Consider the following 23,552-nt stretch of genomic DNA (forward strand, 5'->3'; position numbering starts at 1 on the left):
TGAAAAATCCACCCAAAACCTAAAAAAATTGAAATTTTTATATGAAAAACTTCTTTTGCCCATATCTCCTTAAATATGCGTCCTAGAGCGAAAAGGACTTTAATTCGTGACCACCCCCAAAAATTGAAAAATCCACCCAAAACCTAAAAAATTGACATTTTTATATGAAAAACTTATTTTGCCCATATCTCCTTAAATATGCGTCCTAGAGCGAAAAGGACTTTAATTCGTGACCACCCCCAAAAAATTGAAAAATCTACCCAAAACCTAAAAAAATTGAAATTTTTATATGAAAAACTTCTTTTGCCCATATCTCCTTAAATATGCGTCCTAGAGCGAAAAGGACTTTAATTCGTGACCACCCCCAAAAAATTGAAAAATCCACCCAAAACCTAAAAAAATTGACATTTTTATATGAAAAACTTCTTTTGCCCATATCTCCTTAAATATGCGTCCTAGAGCGAAAAGGACTTTAATTCGTGACCACCCCCAAAAAATTGAAAAATCCACCCAAAACCTACAAAAATTGAAATTTTTATATGAAAAACTTCTTTTGCCCATATCTCCTTAAATATGCGTCCTAGAGCGAAAAGGACTTTAATTCGTGACCACCCCCAAAAAATTGAAAAATCCACCCAAAACCTAAAAAATTGACATTTTTATATGAAAAACTTCTTTTGCCCATATCTCCTTAAATATGCGTCCTAGAGCGAAAAGGACTTTAATTCGTGACCACCCCCAAAAAATTGAAAAATCCACCCAAAACCTACAAAAATTGAAATTTTTATATGAAAAACTTCTTTTGCCCATATCTCCTTAAATATGCGTCCTAGAGCGAAAAGGACTTTAATTCGTGACCACCCCCAAAAAATTGAAAAATCCACCAAAAACCTACAAAAATTGAAATTTTTATATGAAAAACTTCTTTTGCCCATATCTCCTTAAATATGCGTCCTAGAGCGAAAAGGACTTTAATTCGTGACCACCCCCAAAAAATTGAAAAATCCACCCAAAACCTAAAAAAATTGAAATTTTTATATGAAAAACTTCTTTTGCCCATATCTCCTTAAATATGCGTCCTAGAGCGAAAAGGACTTTAATTCGTGACCACCCCCAAAAAATTGAAAAATCCACCCAAAACCTAAAAAAATTGACATTTTTATATGAAAAACTTCTTTTGCCCATATCTCCTTAAATATGCGTCCTAGAGCGAAAAGGACTTTAATTCGTGACCACCCCCAAAAAATTGAAAAATCCACCCAAAACCTAAAAAAATTGAAATTTTTATATGAAAAACTTCTTTTGCCAATATCTCCTTAAATATGCGTTCTAGAGCGAAAAGGACTTTAATTCGTGACCACCCCCAAAAAATTGAAAAATCCACCCAAAACCTAAAAAAATTGAAATTTTTATATGAAAAACTTCTTTTGCCCATATCTCCTTAAATATGCGTCCTAGAGCGAAAAGGACTTTAATTCGTGACCACCCCCAAAAAATTGAAAAATCCACCCAAAACCTACAAAAATTGAAATTTTTATATGAAAAACTTATTTTGTCCATATCTCCTTAAATATGCGTCCTAGAGCGAAAAGGACTTTAATTCGTGACCACCCCCAAAAAATTGAAAAATCCACCCAAAACCTAAAAAAATTTAAATTTTTATATGAAAAACTTCTTTTGCCCATATCTCCTTAAATATGCGTTCTAGAGCGAAAAGGACTTTAATTCGTGACCACCCCCAAAAAATTGAAAAATCCACCCAAAACCTAAAAAAATTTAAATTTTTATATGAAAAACTTCTTTTGCCCATATCTCCTTAAATATGCGTCCTAGAGCGAAAAGGACTTTAATTCGTGACCACCCCCAAAAAATTGAAAAATCCACCCAAAACCTAAAAAAATTGAAATTTTTATATGAAAAACTTCTTTTGCCCATATCTCCTTAAATATGCGTCCTAGAGCGAAAAGGATTTTAATTCGTGACCACCCCCAAAAAATTGAAAAATCCACCCAAAACCTAAAAAAATTGACATTTTTATATGAAAAACTTCTTTTGCCCATATCTCCTTAAATATGCGTCCTAGAGCGAAAAGGACTTTAATTCGTGACCACCCCCAAAAAATTGAAAAATCCACCCAAAACCTAAAAAAATTTAAATTTTTATATGAAAAACTTCTTTTGCCCATATCTCCTTAAATATGCGTCCTAGAGCGAAAAGGACTTTAATTCGTGACCACCCCCAAAAAATTGAAAAATCCACCCAAAACCTAAAAAAATTGAAATTTTTATATGAAAAACTTCTTTTGCCCATATCTCCTTAAATATGCGTCCTAGAGCGAAAAGGATTTTAATTCGTGACCACCCCCAAAAAATTGAAAAATACACCCAAAACCTAAAAAAATTGACATTTTTATATGAAAAACTTCTTTTGCCCATATCTCCTTAAATATGCGTCCTAGAGCGAAAAGGACTTTACTTCGTGACCACCCCCAAAAAATTGAAAAATCCACCCAAAACCTAAAAAAATTGAAATTTTTATATGAAAAACTTCTTTTGCCCATATCTCCTTAAATATGCGTCCTAGAGCGAAAAGGACTTTAATTCGTGACCACCCCCAAAAATTGAAAAATCCACCCAAAACCTAAAAAATTGACATTTTTATATGAAAAACTTATTTTGCCCATATCTCCTTAAATATGCGTCCTAGAGCGAAAAGGACTTTAATTCGTGACCACCCCCAAAAAATTGAAAAATCTACCCAAAACCTAAAAAAATTGAAATTTTTATATGAAAAACTTCTTTTGCCCATATCTCCTTAAATATGCGTCCTAGAGCGAAAAGGACTTTAATTCGTGACCACCCCCAAAAAATTGAAAAATCCACCCAAAACCTAAAAAAATTGACATTTTTATATGAAAAACTTCTTTTGCCCATATCTCCTTAAATATGCGTCCTAGAGCGAAAAGGACTTTAATTCGTGACCACCCCCAAAAAATTGAAAAATCCACCCAAAACCTAAAAAAATTGAAATTTTTATATGAAAAACTTCTTTTGCCCATATCTCCTTAAATATGCGTCCTAGAGCGAAAAGGACTTTAATTCGTGACCACCCCCAAAAAATTGAAAAATCCACCCAAAACCAAAAAAATTGACATTTTTATATGAAAAACTTCTTTTGCCCATATCTCCTTAAATATGCGTCCTAGAGCGAAAAGGACTTTAATTCGTGACCACCCCCAAAAAATTGAAAAATCCACCCAAAACCTACAAAAATTGAAATTTTTATATGAAAAACTTCTTTTGCCCATATCTCCTTAAATATGCGTCCTAGAGCGAAAAGGACTTTAATTCGTGACCACCCCCAAAAAATTGAAAAATCCACCAAAAACCTACAAAAATTGAAATTTTTATATGAAAAACTTCTTTTGCCCATATCTCCTTAAATATGCGTCCTAGAGCGAAAAGGACTTTAATTCGTGACCACCCCCAAAAAATTGAAAAATCCACCCAAAACCTAAAAAAATTGAAATTTTTATATGAAAAACTTCTTTTGCCCATATCTCCTTAAATATGCGTCCTAGAGCGAAAAGGACTTTAATTCGTGACCACCCCCAAAAAATTGAAAAATCCACCCAAAACCTAAAAAAATTGACATTTTTATATGAAAAACTTCTTTTGCCCATATCTCCTTAAATATGCGTCCTAGAGCGAAAAGGACTTTAATTCGTGACCACCCCCAAAAAATTGAAAAATCCACCCAAAACCTAAAAAAATTGAAATTTTTATATGAAAAACTTCTTTTGCCAATATCTCCTTAAATATGCGTTCTAGAGCGAAAAGGACTTTAATTCGTGACCACCCCCAAAAAATTGAAAAATCCACCCAAAACCTAAAAAAATTGAAATTTTTATATGAAAAACTTCTTTTGCCCATATCTCCTTAAATATGCGTCCTAGAGCGAAAAGGACTTTAATTCGTGACCACCCCAAAAAATTGAAAAATCCACCCAAAACCTACAAAAATTGAAATTTTTATATGAAAAACTTCTTTTGCCCATATCTCCTTAAATATGCGTTCTAGAGCGAAAATTACTTTAATTCGTTACCACCCCCAAAAAATTGAAAAATCCACCCAAAACCTAAAAAAATTGACATTTTTATATGAAAAACTTCTTTTGCCCATATCTCCTTAAATATGCGTCCTAGAGCGAAAAGGACTTTAATTCGTGACCACCCCCAAAAAATTGAAAAATCCACCCAAAACCTAAAAAAATTGAAATTTTTATATGAAAAACTTCTTTTGCCCATATCTCCTTAAATATGCGTCCTAGAGCGAAAAGGACTTTAATTCGTGACCACCCCCAAAAAATTGAAAAATCCACCCAAAAACTAAAAAATTGAAATTTTTATATGAAAAACTTCTTTTGCCCATATCTCCTTAAATATGCGTCCTAGAGCGAAAAGGACTTTAATTCGTGACCACCCCCAAAAAATTAAAAATCCACCCAAAACCTAAAAAAATTTAAATTTTTATATGAAAAACTTCTTTTGCCCATATCTCCTTAAATATGCGTCCTAGAGCGAACAGGACCTTAAATCGTGACCACCCCCAAAAAATTGAAAAATCCACCCAAAACCTACAAAAATTGAAATTTTTATATAAAAAACTTCTTTTGCCCATATCTCCTTAAATATGCGTCCTAGAGCGAAAAGGACTTTAATTCGTGACCACCCCCAAAAAATTGAAAAATCGACCCAAAACCTAAAAAAATTGACATTTTTATATGAAAAACTTCTTTTGCCCATATCTCCTTAAATATGCGTCCTAGAGCGAAAAGGACTTTAATTCGTGACCACCCCCAAAAAATTGAAAAATCCACCCAAAACCTAAAAAAATTGAAATTTTTATATGAAAAACTTCTTTTGCCCATATCTCCTTAAATATGCGTCCTAGAGCGAAAAGGACTTTAATTCGTGACCACCCCCAAAAAATTGAAAAATCCACCCAAAACCTAAAAAATTGACATTTTTATATGAAAAACTTCTTTTGCCCATATCTCCTTAAATATGCGTCCTAGAGCGAAAAGGACTTTAATTCGTGACCACCCCCAAAAAATTGAAAAATCCACCCAAAACCTACAAAAATTGAAATTTTTATATGAAAAACTTCTTTTGCCCATATCTCCTTAAATATGCGTCCTAGAGCGAAAAGGACTTTAATTCGTGACCACCCCCAAAAAATTGAAAAATCCACCAAAAACCTACAAAAATTGAAATTTTTATATGAAAAACTTCTTTTGCCCATATCTCCTTAAATATGCGTCCTAGAGCGAAAAGGACTTTAATTCGTGACCACCCCCAAAAAATTGAAAAATCCACCCAAAACCTAAAAAAATTGAAATTTTTATATGAAAAACTTCTTTTGCCCATATCTCCTTAAATATGCGTCCTAGAGCGAAAAGGACTTTAATTCGTGACCACCCCCAAAAAATTGAAAAATCCACCCAAAACCTAAAAAAATTGACATTTTTATATGAAAAACTTCTTTTGCCCATATCTCCTTAAATATGCGTCCTAGAGCGAAAAGGACTTTAATTCGTGACCACCCCCAAAAAATTGAAAAATCCACCCAAAACCTAAAAAAATTGAAATTTTTATATGAAAAACTTCTTTTGCCCATATCTCCTTAAATATGCGTCCTAGAGCGAAAAGGACTTTAATTCGTGACCACCCCCAAAAAATTGAAAAATCCACCCAAAACCTAAAAAAATTGAAATTTTTATATGAAAAACTTCTTTTGCCAATATCTCCTTAAATATGCGTTCTAGAGCGAAAAGGACTTTAATTCGTGACCACCCCCAAAAAATTGAAAAATCCACCCAAAACCTAAAAAAATTGAAATTTTTATATGAAAAACTTCTTTTGCCCATATCTCCTTAAATATGCGTCCTAGAGCGAAAAGGACTTTAATTCGTGACCACCCCAAAAAATTGAAAAATCCACCCAAAACCTAAAAAAATTGAAATTTTTATATGAAAAACTTCTTTTGCCCATATCTCCTTAAATATGCGTTCTAGAGCGAAAATTACTTTAATTCGTTACCACCCCCAAAAAATTGAAAAATCCACCCAAAACCTAAAAAAATTGAAATTTTTATATGAAAAACTTCTTTTGCCCATATCTCCTTAAATATGCGTCCTAGAGCGAAAAGGATTTTAATTCGTGACCACCCCCAAAAAATTGAAAAATCCACCCAAAACCTACAAAAATTGAAATTTTTATATGAAAAACTTCTTTTGCCCATATCTCCTTAAATATGCGTCCTAGAGCGAAAAGGACTTTAATTCGTGACCACCCCCAAAAAATTGAAAAATCCACCCAAAACCTACAAAAATTGAAATTTTTATATGAAAAACTTCTTTTGCCCATATCTCCTTAAATATGCGTCCTAGAGCGAAAAGGACTTTAATTCGTGACCACCCCCCAAAAAATTGAAAAATCCACCCAAAACCTAAAAAAATTGAAATTTTTATATGAAAAACTTCTTTTGCCCATATCTCCTTAAATATGCGTCCTAGAGCGAAAAGGACTTTAATTCGTGACCACCCCCAAAAAATTGAAAAATCCACCCAAAACCTAAAAAAATTGACATTTTTATATGAAAAACTTCTTTTGCCCATATCTCCTTAAATATGCGTCCTAGAGCGAAAAGGACTTTAATTCGTGACCACCCCCAAAAAATTGAAAAATCCACCCAAAACCTAAAAAAATTGAAATTTTTATATGAAAAACTTCTTTTGCCCATATCTCCTTAAATATGCGTCCTAGAGCGAAAAGGACTTTAATTCGTGACCACCCCCAAAAAATTGAAAAATCCACCCAAAACCTAAAAAAATTGAAATTTTTATATGAAAAACTTCTTTTGCCAATATCTCCTTAAATATGCGTTCTAGAGCGAAAAGGACTTTAATTCGTGACCACCCCCAAAAAATTGAAAAATCCACCCAAAACCTAAAAAAATTGAAATTTTTATATGAAAAACTTCTTTTGCCCATATCTCCTTAAATATGCGTCCTAGAGCGAAAAGGACTTTAATTCGTGACCACCCCAAAAAATTGAAAAATCCACCCAAAACCTAAAAAAATTGAAATTTTTATATGAAAAACTCCTTTTGCCCATATCTCCTTAAATATGCGTTCTAGAGCGAAAATTACTTTAATTCGTTACCACCCCCAAAAAATTGAAAAATCCACCCAAAACCTAAAAAAATTGAAATTTTTATATGAAAAACTTCTTTTGCCCATATCTCCTTAAATATGCGTCCTAGAGCGAAAAGGATTTTAATTCGTGACCACCCCCAAAAAATTGAAAAATCCACCCAAAACCTACAAAAATTGAAATTTTTATATGAAAAACTTCTTTTGCCCATATCTCCTTAAATATGCGTCCTAGAGCGAAAAGGACTTTAATTCGTGACCACCCCCAAAAAATTGAAAAATCCACCCAAAACCTACAAAAATTGAAATTTTTATATGAAAAACTTCTTTTGCCCATATCTCCTTAAATATGCGTCCTAGAGCGAAAAGGACTTTAATTCGTGACCACCCCCCAAAAAATTGAAAAATCCACCCAAAACCTAAAAAAATTGAAATTTTTATATGAAAAACTTCTTTTGCCCATATCTCCTTAAATATGCGTCCTAGAGCGAAAAGGACTTTAATTCGTGACCACCCCCAAAAAATTGAAAAATCCACCCAAAACCTACAAAAATTGACATTTTTATATGAAAAACTTATTTTGCCCATATCTCCTTAAATATGCGTCCTAGAGCGAAAAGGACTTTAATTCGTGACCACCCCCAAAAAATTGAAAAATCCACCCAAAACCTAAAAAAATTTAAATTTTTATATGAAAAACTTCTTTTGCCCATATCTCCTTAAATATGCGTCCTAGAGCGAAAAGGACTTTAATTCGTGACCACCCCCAAAAAATTGAAAAATCCACCCAAAACCTAAAAAAATTGACATTTTTATATGAAAAACTTCTTTTGCCCATATCTCCTTAACTATGCGTCCTAGAGCGAAAAGGACTTTAATTCGTGACCACCCCCAAAAAATTGAAAAATCCACCCAAAACCTAAAAAAATTTAAATTTTTATATGAAAAACTTCTTTTGCCCATATCTCCTTAAATATGCGTCCTAGAGCGAAAAGGACTTTAATTCGTGACCACCCCCAAAAAATTGAAAATCCACCCAAAACCTAAAAAAATTTAAATTTTTATATGAAAAACTTCTTTTGCTCATATCTCCTTAAATATGCGTCTGAGAGCGAAAAGGACTTTAATTCGTGACCACCCCCAAAAAATTGAAAAATCCACCCAAAACCTAAAAAAATTGAAATTTTTATATGAAAAACTTCTTTTGCCCATATCTCCTTAAATATGCGTCCTAGAGCGAAAAGGACTTTAATTCGTGACCACCCCCAAAAAATTGAAAAATCCACCCAAAACCTAAAAAAATTGAAATTTTTATATGAAAAACTTCTTTTGCCCATATCTCCTTAAATATGCGTCCTAGAGCGAAAAGGACTTTAATTCGTGACCACCCCCAAAAAATTGAAAAATCCACCCAAAACCTAAAAAAATTGACATTTTTATATGAAAAACTTCTTTTGCCCATATCTCCTTAAATATGCGTCCTAGAGCGAAAAGGACTTTAATTCGTGACCACCCCCAAAAAATTGAAAAATCCACCCAAAACCTAAAAAAATTGAAATTTTTATATGAAAAACTTCTTTTGCCCATATCTCCTTAAATATGCGTCCTAGAGCGAAAAGGACTTTAATTCGTGACCACCCCAAAAAATTGAAAAATCCACCCAAAACCTAAAAAAAATTTAAATTTTTATATGAAAAACTTCTTTTGCCCATATCTCCTTAAATATGCGTCCTAGAGCGAAAAGGACTTTAATTCGTGACCACCCCCAAAAAATTGAAAAATCCACCCAAAACCTAAAAAATTTAAATTTTTATATGAAAAACTTCTTTTGCCCATATCTCCTTAAATATGCGTCCTAGAGCGAAAAGGACTTTAATTCGTGACCACCCCCCAAAAAATTGAAAAATCCACCCAAAACCTAAAAAAATTGAAATTTTTATATGAAAAACTTCTTTTGCCCATATCTCCTTAAATATGCGTCCTAGAGCGAAAAGGACTTTAATTCGTGACCACCCCCAAAAAATTGAAAAATCCACCCAAAACCTACAAAAATTGAAATTTTTATATGAAAAACTTCTTTTGCCCATATCTCCTTAAATATGCGTCCTAGAGCGAAAAGGACTTTAATTCGTGACCACCCCAAAAAATTGAAAAATCCACCCAAAACCTAAAAAAATTTAAATTTTTATATGAAAAACTTCTTTTGCCCATATCTCCTTAAATATGCGTCCTAGAGCGAAAAGGACTTTAATTCGTGACCACCCCCAAAAAATTGAAAAATCCACCCAAAACCTAAAAAAATTTAAATTTTTATATGAAAAACTTCTTTTGCCCATATCTCCTTAAATATGCGTCCTAGAGCGAAAAGGACTTTAATTCGTGACCACCCCCAAAAAATTGAAAAATCCACCCAAAACCTACAAAAATTGAAATTTTTATATGAAAAACTTCTTTTGCCCATATCTCCTTAAATATGCGTCCTAGAGCGAAAAGAACTTTAATTCGTGACCACCCCCAAAAAATTGAAAAATCCACCCAAAACCTACAAAAATTTAAATTTTTATATGAAAAACTTCTTTTGCCCATATCTCCTTAAATATGCGTCCTAGAGCGAAAAGGACTTTAATTCGTGACCACCCCAAAAAATTGAAAAATCCACCCAAAACCTAAAAAAATTTAAATTTTTATATGAAAAACTTCTTTTGCCCATATCTCCTTAAATATGCGTCCTAGAGCGAAAAGGACTTTAATTCGTGACCACCCTCAAAAAATTGAAAAATCCACCCAAAACCTAAAAAAATTTAAATTTTTATATGAAAAACTTCTTTTGCCCATATCTCCTTAAATATGCGTCCTAGAGCGAAAAGGACTTTAATTCGTGACCACCCCCAAAAAATTGAAAAATTCACCCAAAACTTACAAAAATTGAAATTTTTATATGAAAAACTTCTTTTGTCCATATCTCCTTAAATATGCGTCCTAGAGCGAAAAGGACTTTAATTCGTGACCACCCCCCAAAAAATTGAAAAATCCACCCAAAACCTAAAAAAATTGAAATTTTTATATGAAAAACTTCTTTTGCCCATATCTCCTTAAATATGCGTCCTAGAGCGAAAAGGACTTTAATTCGTGACCACCCCCAAAAAATTGAAAAATCCACCCAAAACCTACAAAAATTGAAATTTTTATATGAAAAACTTCTTTTGCCCATATCTCCTTAAATATGCGTCCTAGAGCGAAAAGGACTTTAATTCGTGACCACCCCCAAAAAATTGAAAAATCCACCCAAAACCTAAAAAAATTGAAATTTTTATATGAAAAACTTCTTTTGCCCATATCTCCTTAAATATGCGTCCTAGAGCGAAAAGGACTTTAATTCGTGACCACCCCCAAAAAATTAAAAATCCACCCAAAACCTAAAAAAATTGAAATTTTTATATGAAAAACTTCTTTTGCCCATATCTCCTTAAATATGCGTCCTAGAGCGAAAAGGACTTTAATTCGTGACCACCCCCAAAAAATTGAAAAATCCACCCAAAACCTAAAAAATTGAAATTTTTATATGAAAAACTTCTTTTGCCCATATCTCCTAAACTAAGCGTCCTAGAGCGAAAAGGACTTTAATACGTGACCACCCCAAAAAAATTGAAAAATCCACCCAAAAACTAAAAAAATTGAAATTTTTATATGAAAAACTTCTTTTGCCCATATCTCCTTAAATATGCGTCCTAGAGCGAAAAGGACTTTAATTCGTGACCACCCCCAAAAAATTAAAAATCCATCCAAAACCTAAAAAAATTGAAATTTTTATATGAAAAACTTCTTTTGCCCATATCTCCTTAAATATGCGTCCTAGAGCGAAAAGGACCTTAAATCGTGACCACCCCCAAAAAATTGAAAAATCCACCCAAAACCTACAAAAATTGAAATTTTTATATAAAAAACTTCTTTTGCCCATATCTCCTTAAATATGCGTCCTAGAGCGAAAAGGACTTTAATTCGTGACCACCCCCAAAAAATTGAAAAATCCACCCAAAACCTAAAAAAATTGAAATTTTTATATGAAAAACTTCTTTTGCCCATATCTCCTTAAATATGCGTCCTAGAGCGAAAAGGACTTTAATTCGTAACCGCCCCCAAAAAATTGAAAAATCCACCCAAAACCTAAAAAAATTGAAATTTTTATATGAAAAACTTCTTTTGCCCATATCTCCTTAAATATGCGTCCTAGAGCGAAAAGGACTTTAATTCGTGACCACCCCAAAAAATTGAAAAATCCACCCAAAACCTAAAAAAATTGAAATTTTTATATGAAAAACTTCTTTTGCCCATATCTCCTTAAATATGCGTCCTAGAGCGAAAAGGATTTTAATTCGTGACCACCCCCAAAAAATTGAAAAATCCACCCAAAACCTACAAAAATTGAAATTTTTATATGAAAAACTTCTTTTGCCCATATCTCCTTAAATATGCGTCCTAGAGCGAAAAGGACTTTAATTCGTGACCACCCCCAAAAAATTGAAAAATCCACCCAAAACCTACAAAAATTGAAATTTTTATATGAAAAACTTCTTTTGCCCATATCTCCTTAAATATGCGTCCTAGAGCGAAAAGGACTTTAATTCGTGACCACCCCCCAAAAAATTGAAAAATCCACCCAAAACCTAAAAAAATTGAAATTTTTATATGAAAAACTTCTTTTGCCCATATCTCCTTAAATATGCGTCCTAGAGCGAAAAGGACTTTAATTCGTGACCACCCCCAAAAAATTGAAAAATCCACCCAAAACCTAAAAAAATTTAAATTTTTATATGAAAAACTTCTTTTGCCCATATCTCCTTAAATATGCGTCCTAGAGCGAAAAGGACTTTAATTCGTGACCACCCCCAAAAAATTGAAAAATCCACCCAAAACCTAAAAAAATTGACATTTTTATATGAAAAACTTCTTTTGCCCATATCTCCTTAAATATGCGTCCTAGAGCGAAAAGGACTTTAATTCGTGACCACCCCCAAAAAATTGAAAAATCCACCCAAAACCTAAAAAAATGGACATTTTTATATGAAAAACTTCTTTTGCCCATATCTCCTTAAATATGCGTCCTAGAGCGAAAAGGACTTTAATTCGTGACCACCCCCAAAAAATTGAAAATCCACCCAAAACCTAAAAAAATTTAAATTTTTATATGAAAAACTTCTTTTGCTCATATCTCCTTAAATATGCGTCCGAGAGCGAAAAGGACTTTAATTCGTGACCACCCCCAAAAAATTGAAAAATCCACCCAAAACCTAAAAAAATTGAAATTTTTATATGAAAAATTTCTTTTGCCCATATCTCCTTAAATATGCGTCCGAGAGCGAAAAGGACTTTAATTCGTGACCACCCCCAAAAAATTGAAAAATCCACCCAAAACCTAAAAAAATTGACTTCTTTTGCCCCTATCTCCTTAAATATGCGTCCTAGAGCGAAAAGGACTTTAATTCGTGACCACCCCCAAAAAATTGAAAAATCCACCCAAAACCTAAAAAAATTGACATTTTTATATGAAAAACTTCTTTTGCCCATATCTCCTTAAATATGCGTCCTAGAGCGAAAAGGACTTTAATTCGTGACCACCCCCAAAAAATTGAAAAATCCACCCAAAACCTACAAAAATTGAAATTTTTATATGAAAAACTTCTTTTGCCCATATCTCCTTAAATATGCGTCCTAGAGCGAAAAGGACTTTAATTCGTGACCACCCCCAAAAAATTGAAAAATCCACCCAAAACCTAAAAAAATTGAAATTTTTATATGAAAAACTTCTTTTGCCCATATCTCCTTAAATATGCGTCCTAGAGCGAAAAGGACTTTAATTCGTGACCACCCCCAAAAAATTGAAAAATCCACCCAAAACCTAAAAAAATTGAAATTTTTATATGAAAAACTTCTTTTGCCCATATCTCCTTAAATATGCGTCCTAGAGCGAAAAGGACTTTAATTCGTGACCACCCCCAAAAAATTGAAAAATCCACCCAAAACCTAAAAAAATTTAAATTTTTATATGAAAAACTTCTTTTGCCCATATCTCCTTAAATATGCGTCCTAGAGCGAAAAGGACTTTAATTCGTGACCACCCCCAAAAAATTGAAAAATCCACCCAAAACCTAAAAAAATTTAAATTTTTATATGAAAAACTTCTTTTGCCCATATCTCCTTAAATATGCGTCCTAGAGCGAAAAGGACTTTAATTCGTGACCACCCCCAAAAAATTGAAAAATCCACCCAAAACCTAAAAAAATTGAAATTTTTATATGAAAAACTTCTTTTGCCCATATCTCCTTAAATATGCGTCCTAGAGCGAAAAGAACTTTAATTCGTGACCACCCCCAAAAAATTGAAAATCCACCCAAAACCTAAAAAAAATTTTAATTTTTATATGAAAAACTTCTTTTGCCCATATCTCCTTAAATATGCGTCCTAGAGCGAAAAGGACTTTAATTCGTGACCACCCCCAAAAAATTGAAAAATCCACCCAAAACCTAAAAAAATTGAAATTTTTATATGAAAAACTTCTTTTGCCCATATCTCCTTAAATATGCGTCCTAGAGCGAAAAGGACTTTAATTCGTGACCACCCCAAAAAATTGAAAAATCCACCCAAAACCTACAAAAATTGAAATTTTTATATGAAAAACTTCTTTTGCCCATATCTCCTTAAATATGCGTCCTAGAGCGAAAAGGACTTTAATTCGTGACCACCCCAAAAAATTGAAAAATCCACCCAAAACCTAAAAAATTGAAATTTTTATATGAAAAACTTCTTTTGCCCATATCTCCTTAAATATGCGTCCTAGAGCGAAAAGGACTTTAATGCGTGACCACCCCCAAAAAATTGAAAAATCCACCCAAAACCTAAAAAAATTTAAATTTTTATATGAAAAACTTCTTTTGCCCATATCTCCTTAAATATGCGTCCTAGAGCGAAAAGGACTTTAATTCGTGACCACCCCCCAAAAAATTGAAAAATCCACCCAAAACCTACAAAAATTGACATTTTTATATGAAAAACTTCTTTTGCCCATATCTCGTTAAATATGCGTCCTAGAGCGAAAAGGACTTTAATTCGTGACCACCCCCAAAAAATTAAAAATCCACCCAAAACCTAAAAAAATTGAAATTTTTATATGAAAAACTTCTTTTGCCCATATCTCCTTAAATATGCGTCCTAGAGCGAAAAGGACTTTAATTCGTGACCACCCCCAAAAAATTGAAAAATCCACCCAAAACCTAAAAAATTGAAATTTTTATATGAAAAACTTCTTTTGCCCATATCTCCTTAAATATGCGTCCTAGAGCGAAAAGGACTTTAATTCGTGACCACCCCCAAAAAATTGAAAATCCACCCAAAACCTAAAAAAATTTAAATTTTTATATGAAAAACTTCTTTTGCCCATATCTCCTTAAATATGCGTCCTAGAGCGAAAAGGACTTTAATTCGTGACCACCCCCAAAAAATTGAAAAATCCACCCAAAACCTAAAAAAATTGAAATTTTTATATGAAAAACTTATTTTGCCCATATCTCCTTAAATATGCGTCCTAGAGCGAAAAGGACTTTAATTCGTGACCACCCCCAAAAAATTGAAAAATCCACCCAAAACCTAAAAAAATTGAAATTTTTATATGAAAAACTTCTTTTGCCCATATCTCCTTAAATATGCGTAGAGCGAAAAGGACTTTAATTCGTGACCACCCCCAAAAAATTGAAAAATCCACCCAAAACCTAAAAAATTGAAATTTTATATGAAAAACTTCTTTTGCCCATATCTCCTTAAATATTCGTTCTAGAGCGAAAAGGACTTTAATTCGTGACCACCCCCAAAAAATTGAAAAATCCACCCAAAACCTAAAAAAATTTAAATTTTTATATGAAAAACTTCTTTTGCCCATATCTCCTTAAATATGCGTCCTAGAGCGAAAAGGACTTTAATTCGTGACCACCCCCAAAAAATTGAAAAATCCACCCAAAACCAAAAAAAATGAAATTTTTATATGAAAAACTTCTTTTGCCCATATCTCCTTAAATATGCGTTCTAGAGCGAAAAGGACTTTAATTCGTGACCACCCCCAAAAAATTGAAAAATCCACCCAAAACCTAAAAAAATTTAAATTTTTATATGAAAAACTTCTTTTGCCATATCTCCTAGAGCGAAAAGGACTTTAATTCGTGACCACCCCCAAAAAATTGAAAAATCCACCCAAAACCTAAAAAAATTGAAATTTTTATATGAAAAACTTCTTTTGCCCATATCTCCTTAAATATGCGTCCTAGAGCGAAAAGGACTTTAATTCGTGACCACCCCCAAAAAATTGAAAAATCCACCCAAAACCTACAAAAATTGAAATTTTTATATGAAAAACTTCTTTTGCCCATATCTCCTTAAATATGCGTCCTAGAGCGAAAAGGACTTTAATTCGTGACCACCCCCCAAAAAATTGAAAAATCCACCCAAAACCTAAAAAAATTTAAATTTTTATATGAAAAACTTCTTTTGCCAATATCTCCTTAAATATGCGTCCTAGAGCGAAAAGGACTTTAATTCGTGACCACCCCCAAAAAATTGAAAAATCCACCCAAAACCTAAAAAAATTGAAATTTTTATATGAAAAACTTCTTTTGCTCATATCTCCTTAAATATGCGTCCTAGAGCGAAAAGGACTTTAATTCGTGACCACCCCCAAAAAATTGAAAAATCCACCCAAAACCTAAAAAAATTGAAATTTTTATATGAAAAACTTCTTTTGCCCATATCTCCTTAAATATGCGTCCTAGAGCGAAAAGGACTTTAATTCGTGACCACCCCCAAAAAATTGAAAAATCCACCCAAAACCTAAAAAAATTTAAATTTTTATATGAAAAACTTCTTTTGCCCATATCTCCTTAAATATGCGTCCTAGAGCGAAAAGGACTTTAATTCGTGACCACCCCCAAAAAATTGAAAAATCCACCCAAAACCTAAAAAAATTTAAATTTTTATATGAAAAACTTCTTTTGCCCATATCTCCTTAAATATGCGTCCTAGAGCGAAAAGGACTTTAATTCGTGACCACCCCCAAAAAATTGAAAAATCCACCCAAAACCAAAAAAATGAAATTTTTATATGAAAAACTTCTTTTGCCCATATCTCCTTAAATATGCGTCCTAGAGCGAAAAGGACTTTAATTCGTGACCACCCCCAAAAAATTGAAAAATCCACCCAAAACCTACAAAAATTGAATTTTTTATATGAAAAACTTCTTTTGCCCATATCTCCTTAAATATGCGTCCTAGAGCGAAAAGGACTTTAATTCGTGACCACCCCCAAAAAATTGAAAAATCCACCCAAAACCTACAAAAATTGAAATTTTTATATGAAAAACTTCTTTTGCCCATATCTCCTTAAATATGCGTCCTAGAGCGAAAAGGACTTTAATTCGTGACCACCCCCAAAAAATTGAAAAATCCACCCAAAACCTACAAAAATTGAAATTTTTATATGAAAAACTTCTTTTGCCCATATCTCCTTAAATATGCGTCCTAGAGCGAAAAGGACTTTAATTCGTGACCACCCCCAAAAAATTGAAAAATCCACCCAAAACCTAAAAAAATTGAAATTTTTATATGAAAAACTTCTTTTGCCCATATCTCCTTAAATATGCGTCCTAGAGCGAAAAGGACTTTAATTCGTGACCACCCGCAAAAAATTGAAAAATCCACCCAAAACCTAAAAAATTGAAATTTTTATATGAAAAACTTCTTTTGCCCATATCTCCTTAAATATGCGTCCTAGAGCGAAAAGGACTTTAATTCGTGACCACCCCCAAAAAATTGAAAATCCACCCAAAACCTAAAAAAATTTAAATTTTTATATGAAAAACTTCTTTTGCCCATATCTCCTTAAATATGCGTCCTAGAGCGAAAAGGACTTTAATTCGTGACCACCCCCAAAAAATTGAAAAATCCACCCAAAACCTAAAAAAATTGAAATTTTTATATGAAAAACTTCTTTTGCCCATATCTCCTTAAATATGCGTCCTAGAGCGAAAAGGACTTTAATTCGTGACCACCCCCAAAAAATTGAAAAATCCACCCAAAACCTACAAAAATTGAAATTTTTATATGAAAAACTTCTTTTGCCCATATCTCCTTAAATATGCGTCCTAGAGCGAAAAGGACTTTAATTCGTGACCACCCCCCAAAAAATTGAAAAATCCACCCAAAACCTAAAAAAATTTAAATTTTTATATGAAAAACTTCTTTTGCCAATATCTCCTTAAATATGCGTCCTAGAGCGAAAAGGACTTTAATTCGTGACCACCCCCAAAAAATTGAAAAATCCACCCAAAACCTAAAAAAATTGAAATTTTTATATGAAAAACTTCTTTTGCCCATATCTCCTTAAATATGCGTCCTAGAGCGAAAAGGACTTTAATTCGTGACCACCCCCAAAAAATTGAAAAATCCACCCAAAACCTAAAAAAATTGAAATTTTTATATGAAAAACTTCTTTTGCCCATATCTCCTTAAATATGCGTCCTAGAGCGAAAAGGACTTTAATTCGTGACCACCCCCAAAAAATTGAAAAATCCACCCAAAACCTAAAAAAATTTAAATTTTTATATGAAAAACTTCTTTTGCCCATATCTCCTTAAATATGCGTCCTAGAGCGAAAAGGACTTTAATTCGTGACCACCCCCAAAAAATTGAAAAATCCACCCAAAACCTAAAAAAATTTACATTTTTATATGAAAAACTTCTTTTGCCCATATCTCCTTAAATATGCGTCCTAGAGCGAAAAGAACTTTAATTCGTGACCACCCCCAAAAAATTGAAAATCCACCCAAAACCTAAAAAAAATTTTAATTTTTATATGAAAAACTTCTTTTGCCCATATCTCCTTAAATATGCGTCCTAGAGCGAAAAGGACTTTAATTCGTGACCACCCCCAAAAAATTGAAAAATCCACCCAAAACCTAAAAAAATTGAAATTTTTATATGAAAAACTTCTTTTGCCCATATCTCCTTAAATATGCGTCCTAGAGCGAAAAGGACTTTAATTCGTGACCACCCCCAAAAAATTGAAAAATCCACCCAAAACCTACAAAAATTGAAATTTTTATATGAAAAACTTCTTTTGCCCATATCTCCTTAAATATGCGTCCTAGAGCGAAAAGGACTTTAATTCGTGACCACCCCAAAAAATTGAAAAATCCACCCAAAACCTAAAAAATTGAAATTTTTATATGAAAAACTTCTTTTGCCCATATCTCCTTAAATATGCGTCCTAGAGCGAAAAGGACTTTAATTCGTGACCACCCCCAAAAAATTGAAAAATCCACCCAAAACCTACAAAAATTGAAATTTTTATATGAAAAACTTCTTTTGCCCATATCTCCTTAAATATGCGTCCTAGAGCGAAAAGGACTTTAATTCGTGACCACCCCCAAAAAATTGAAAAATCCACCCAAAACCTACAAAAATTGAAATTTTTATATGAAAAACTTCTTTTGCCCATATCTCCTTAAATATGCGTCCTAGAGCGAAAAGGACTTTAATGCGTGACCACCCCCAAAAAATTGAAAAATCCACCCAAAACCTAAAAAAATTTAAATTTTTATATGAAAAACTTCTTTTGCCCATATCTCCTTAAATATGCGTCCTAGAGCGAAAAGGACTTTAATTCGTGACCACCCCCCAAAAAATTGAAAAATCCACCCAAAACCTACAAAAATTGACATTTTTATATGAAAAACTTCTTTTGCCCATATCTCGTTAAATATGCGTCCTAGAGCGAAAAGGACTTTAATTCGTGACCACCCCCAAAAAATTAAAAATCCACCCAAAACCTAAAAAAATTGAAATTTTTATATGAAAAACTTCTTTTGCCCATATCTCCTTAAATATGCGTCCTAGAGCGAAAAGGACTTTAATTCGTGACCACCCCCAAAAAATTGAAAAATCCACCCAAAACCTAAAAAATTGAAATTTTTATATGAAAAACTTCTTTTGCCCATATCTCCTTAAATATGCGTCCTAGAGCGAAAAGGACTTTAATTCGTGACCACCCCCAAAAAATTGAAAATCCACCCAAAACCTAAAAAAATTTAAATTTTTATATGAAAAACTTCTTTTGCCCATATCTCCTTAAATATGCGTCCTAGAGCGAAAAGGACTTTAATTCGTGACCACCCCCAAAAAATTGAAAAATCCACCCAAAACCTAAAAAAATTGAAATTTTTATATGAAAAACTTCTTTTGCCCATATCTCCTTAAATATGCGTCCTAGAGCGAAAAGGACTTTAATTCGTGACCACCCCCAAAAAATTGAAAAATCCACCCAAAACCTAAAAAAATTGAAATTTTTATATGAAAAACTTCTTTTGCCCATATCTCCTTAAATATGCGTAGAGCGAAAAGGACTTTAATTCGTGACCACCCCCAAAAAATTGAAAAATCCACCCAAAACCTAAAAAATTGAAATTTTATATGAAAAACTTCTTTTGCCCATATCTCCTTAAATATTCGTTCTAGAGCGAAAAGGACTTTAATTCGTGACCACCCCCAAAAAATTGAAAAATCCACCCAAAACCTAAAAAAATTTAAATTTTTATATGAAAAACTTCTTTTGCCCATATCTCCTTAAATATGCGTCCTAGAGCGAAAAGGACTTTAATTCGTGACCACCCCCAAAAAATTGAAAAATCCACCCAAAACCTACAAAAATTGAAATTTTTATATGAAAAACTTCTTTTGCCCATATCTCCTTAAATATGCGTCCTAAAGCGAAAAGGACTTTAATTCGTGACCACCCCCAAAAAATTGAAAAATCCACCCAAAACCTACAAAAATTGAAATTTTTATATGAAAAACTTCTTTTGCCCATATCTCCTTAAATATGCGTCCTAGAGCGAAAAGGACTTTAATTCGTGACCACCCCCAAAAAATTGAAAAATCCACCCAAAACCTACAAAAATTGAAATTTTTATATGAAAAACTTCTTTTGCCCATATCTCCTTAAATATGCGTCCTAGAGCGAAAAGGACTTTAATTCGTGACCACCCCCAAAAAATTGAAAAATCCACCCAAAACCTAAAAAAATTGAAATTTTTATATGAAAAACTTCTTTTGCCCATATCTCCTTAAATATGCGTCCTAGAGCGAAAAGGACTTTAATTCGTGACCACCCCCCAAAAATTGAAAAATCCACCCAAAACCTAAAAAAATTGAAATTTTTATATGAAAAACTTCTTTTGCCCATATCTCCTTAAATATGCGTCCTAGAGCGAAAAGGACTTTAATTCGTGACCACCTCCAAAAAAATTGAAAAATCCACCCAAAACCTACAAAAATTGAAATTTTTATATGAAAACTTCTTTTGCCCATATCTCCTTAAATATGCGTCCTAGAGCGAAAAGGACTTTAATTCGTGACCACCCCCATATCTCGTTAAATATGCGTCCTAGAGCGAAAAGGACTTTAATTCGTGACCACCCCCAAAAAATTAAAAATCCACCCAAAACCTAAAAAAATTGAAATTTTTATATGAAAAACTTCTTTTGCCCATATCTCCTTAAATATGCGTCCTAGAGCGAAAAGGACTTTAAATCGTGACCACCCCCAAAAAATTGAAAAATCCACCCAAAACCTAAAAAATTGAAATTTTTATATGAAAAACTTCTTTTGCCCATATCTCCTTAAATATGCGTCCTAGAGCGAAAAGGACTTTAATTCGTGACCACCCCCAAAAAATTGAAAATCCACCCAAAACCTAAAAAAATTTAAATTTTTATATGAAAAACTTCTTTTGCCCATATCTCCTTAAATATGCGTCCTAGAGCGAAAAGGACTTTAATTCGTGACCACCCCCAAAAAATTGAAAAATTCACCCAAAACCTAAAAAAATTGAAATTTTTATATGAAAAACTTCTTTTGCCCATATCTCCTTAAATATGCGTCCTAGAGCGAAAAGGACTTTAATTCGTGACCACCCCCAAAAAATTGAAAAATCCACCCAAAACCTAAAAAAATTGAAATTTTTATATGAAAAACTTCTTTTGCCCATATCTCCTTAAATATGCGTAGAGCGAAAAGGACTTTAATTCGTGACCACCCCCAAAAAATTGAAAAATCCACCCAAAACCTAAAAAATTGAAATTTTATATGAAAAACTTCTTTTGCCCATATCTCCTTAAATATTCGTTCTAGAGCGAAAAGGACTTTAATTCGTGACCACCCCCAAAAAATTGAAAAATCCACCCAAAACCTAAAAAAATTTAAATTTTTATATGAAAAACTTCTTTTGCCCATATCTCCTTAAATATGCGTCCTAGAGCGAAAAGGACTTTAATTCGTGACCACCCCCAAAAAATTGAAAAATCCACCCAAAACCAAAAAAAATGAAATTTTTATATGAAAAACTTCTTTTGCCCATATCTCCTTAAATATTCGTTCTAGAGCGAAAAGGACTTTAATTCGTGACCACCCCCAAAAAATTGAAAAATCCACCCAAAACCTAAAAAAATTGAAATTTTTATTTGAAAAACTTCTTTTGCCCATATCTCCTTAAATATGCGTTCTAGAGCGAAAAGGACTTTAATTCGTGACCACCCCCAAAAAATTGAAAAATCCACCCAAAACCTAAAAAAATTTAAATTTTTATATGAAAAACTTCTTTTGCCCATATCTCCTTAAATATGCGTCCTAGAGCGAAAAGGACTTTAATTCGTGACCACCCCCAAAAAATTGAAAAATCCACCCAAAACCTACAAAAATTGAAATTTTTATATGAAAAACTTCTTTTGCCCATATCTCCTTAAATATGCGTCCTAGAGCGAAAAGGACTTTAATTCGTGACCACCCCCAAAAAATTGAAAAATCCACCCAAAACCTACAAAAATTGAAATTTTTATATGTAAAACTTCTTTTGCCCATATCTCCTTAAATATGCGTCCTAGAGCGAAAAGGACTTTAATTCGTGACCACCCCCAAAAAATTGAAAAATCCACCCAAAACCTACAAAAATTGAAATTTTTATATGAAAAACTTCTTTTGCCCATATCTCCTTAAATATGCGTCCTAGAGCGAAAAGGACTTTAATTCGTGACCACCCCCAAAAAATTGAAAAATCCACCCAAAACCTAAAAAAATTTAAATTTTTATATGAAAAACTTCTTTTGCCCATATCTCCTTAAATATGCGTCCTAGAGCGAAAAGGACTTTAATTCGTGACCACCCCCAAAAAATTGAAAAATCCACCCAAAACCTAAAAAAATTGAAATTTTTATATGAAAAACTTCTTTTGCCCATATCTCCTTAAATATGCGTCCTAGAGCGAAAAGGACTTTAATTCGTGACCACCCCCAAAAAATTGAAAATCCACCCAAAACTTAAAAAAATTTAAATTTTTATATGAAAAACTTCTTTTGCCCATATCTCCTTAAATATGCGTCCTAGAGCGAAAAGGACTGTAATTCGTGACCACCCCCAAAAAATTGAAAAATCCACCCAAAACCTAAAAAAATTGACATTTTTATATGAAAAACTTCTTTTGCCCATATCTCCTTAAATATGCGTCCTAGAGCGAAAAGGACTTTAATTCGTGACCACCCCCAAAAAATTGAAAAATCCACCCAAAACTTAAAAAAATTGAAATTTTTATATGAAAAATTTCTTTTGCCCATATCTCCTTAAATATGCGTCCTAGAGCGAAAAGGACTTTAATTCGTGACCACCCCCAAAAAATTGAAAAATCCACCCAAAACCTAAAAAATTGAAATTTTATATGAAAAACTTCTTTTGCCCATATCTCCTTAAATATGCGTTCTAGAGCGAAAAGGACTTTAATTCGTGACCACCCCCAAAAAATTTAAAAATCCACCCAAAACCTAAAAAAATTGAAATTTTTATATGAAAAACTTCTTTTGCCCATATCTCCTTAAATATGCGTCCTAGAGCGAAAAGGACTTTAATTCGTGACCACCCCCAAAAAATTGAAAAATCCACCCAAAACCAAAAAAAATTGAAATTTTTATATGAAAAACTTCTTTTGCCCATATCTCCTTAAATATGCGTTCTAGAGCGAAAAGGACTTTAATTCGTGACCACCCCCAAAAAATTGAAAAATCCACCCAAAACCTAAAAAAATTTAAATTTTTATATGAAAAACTTCTTTTGCCCATATCTCCTTAAATATGCGTCCTAGAGCGAAAAGGACTTTAATTCGTGACCACCCCCAAAAAATTGAAAAATCCACCCAAAACCTACAAAAATTGACATTTTTATATGAAAAACTTCTTTTGCCCATATCTCCTTAAATAT

The sequence above is a fragment of the Haematobia irritans genome, chromosome 3 (assembly GCF_050003625.1).
Source record: "Haematobia irritans isolate KBUSLIRL chromosome 3, ASM5000362v1, whole genome shotgun sequence".
Lineage (NCBI taxonomy): Eukaryota > Metazoa > Arthropoda > Insecta > Diptera > Muscidae > Haematobia > Haematobia irritans.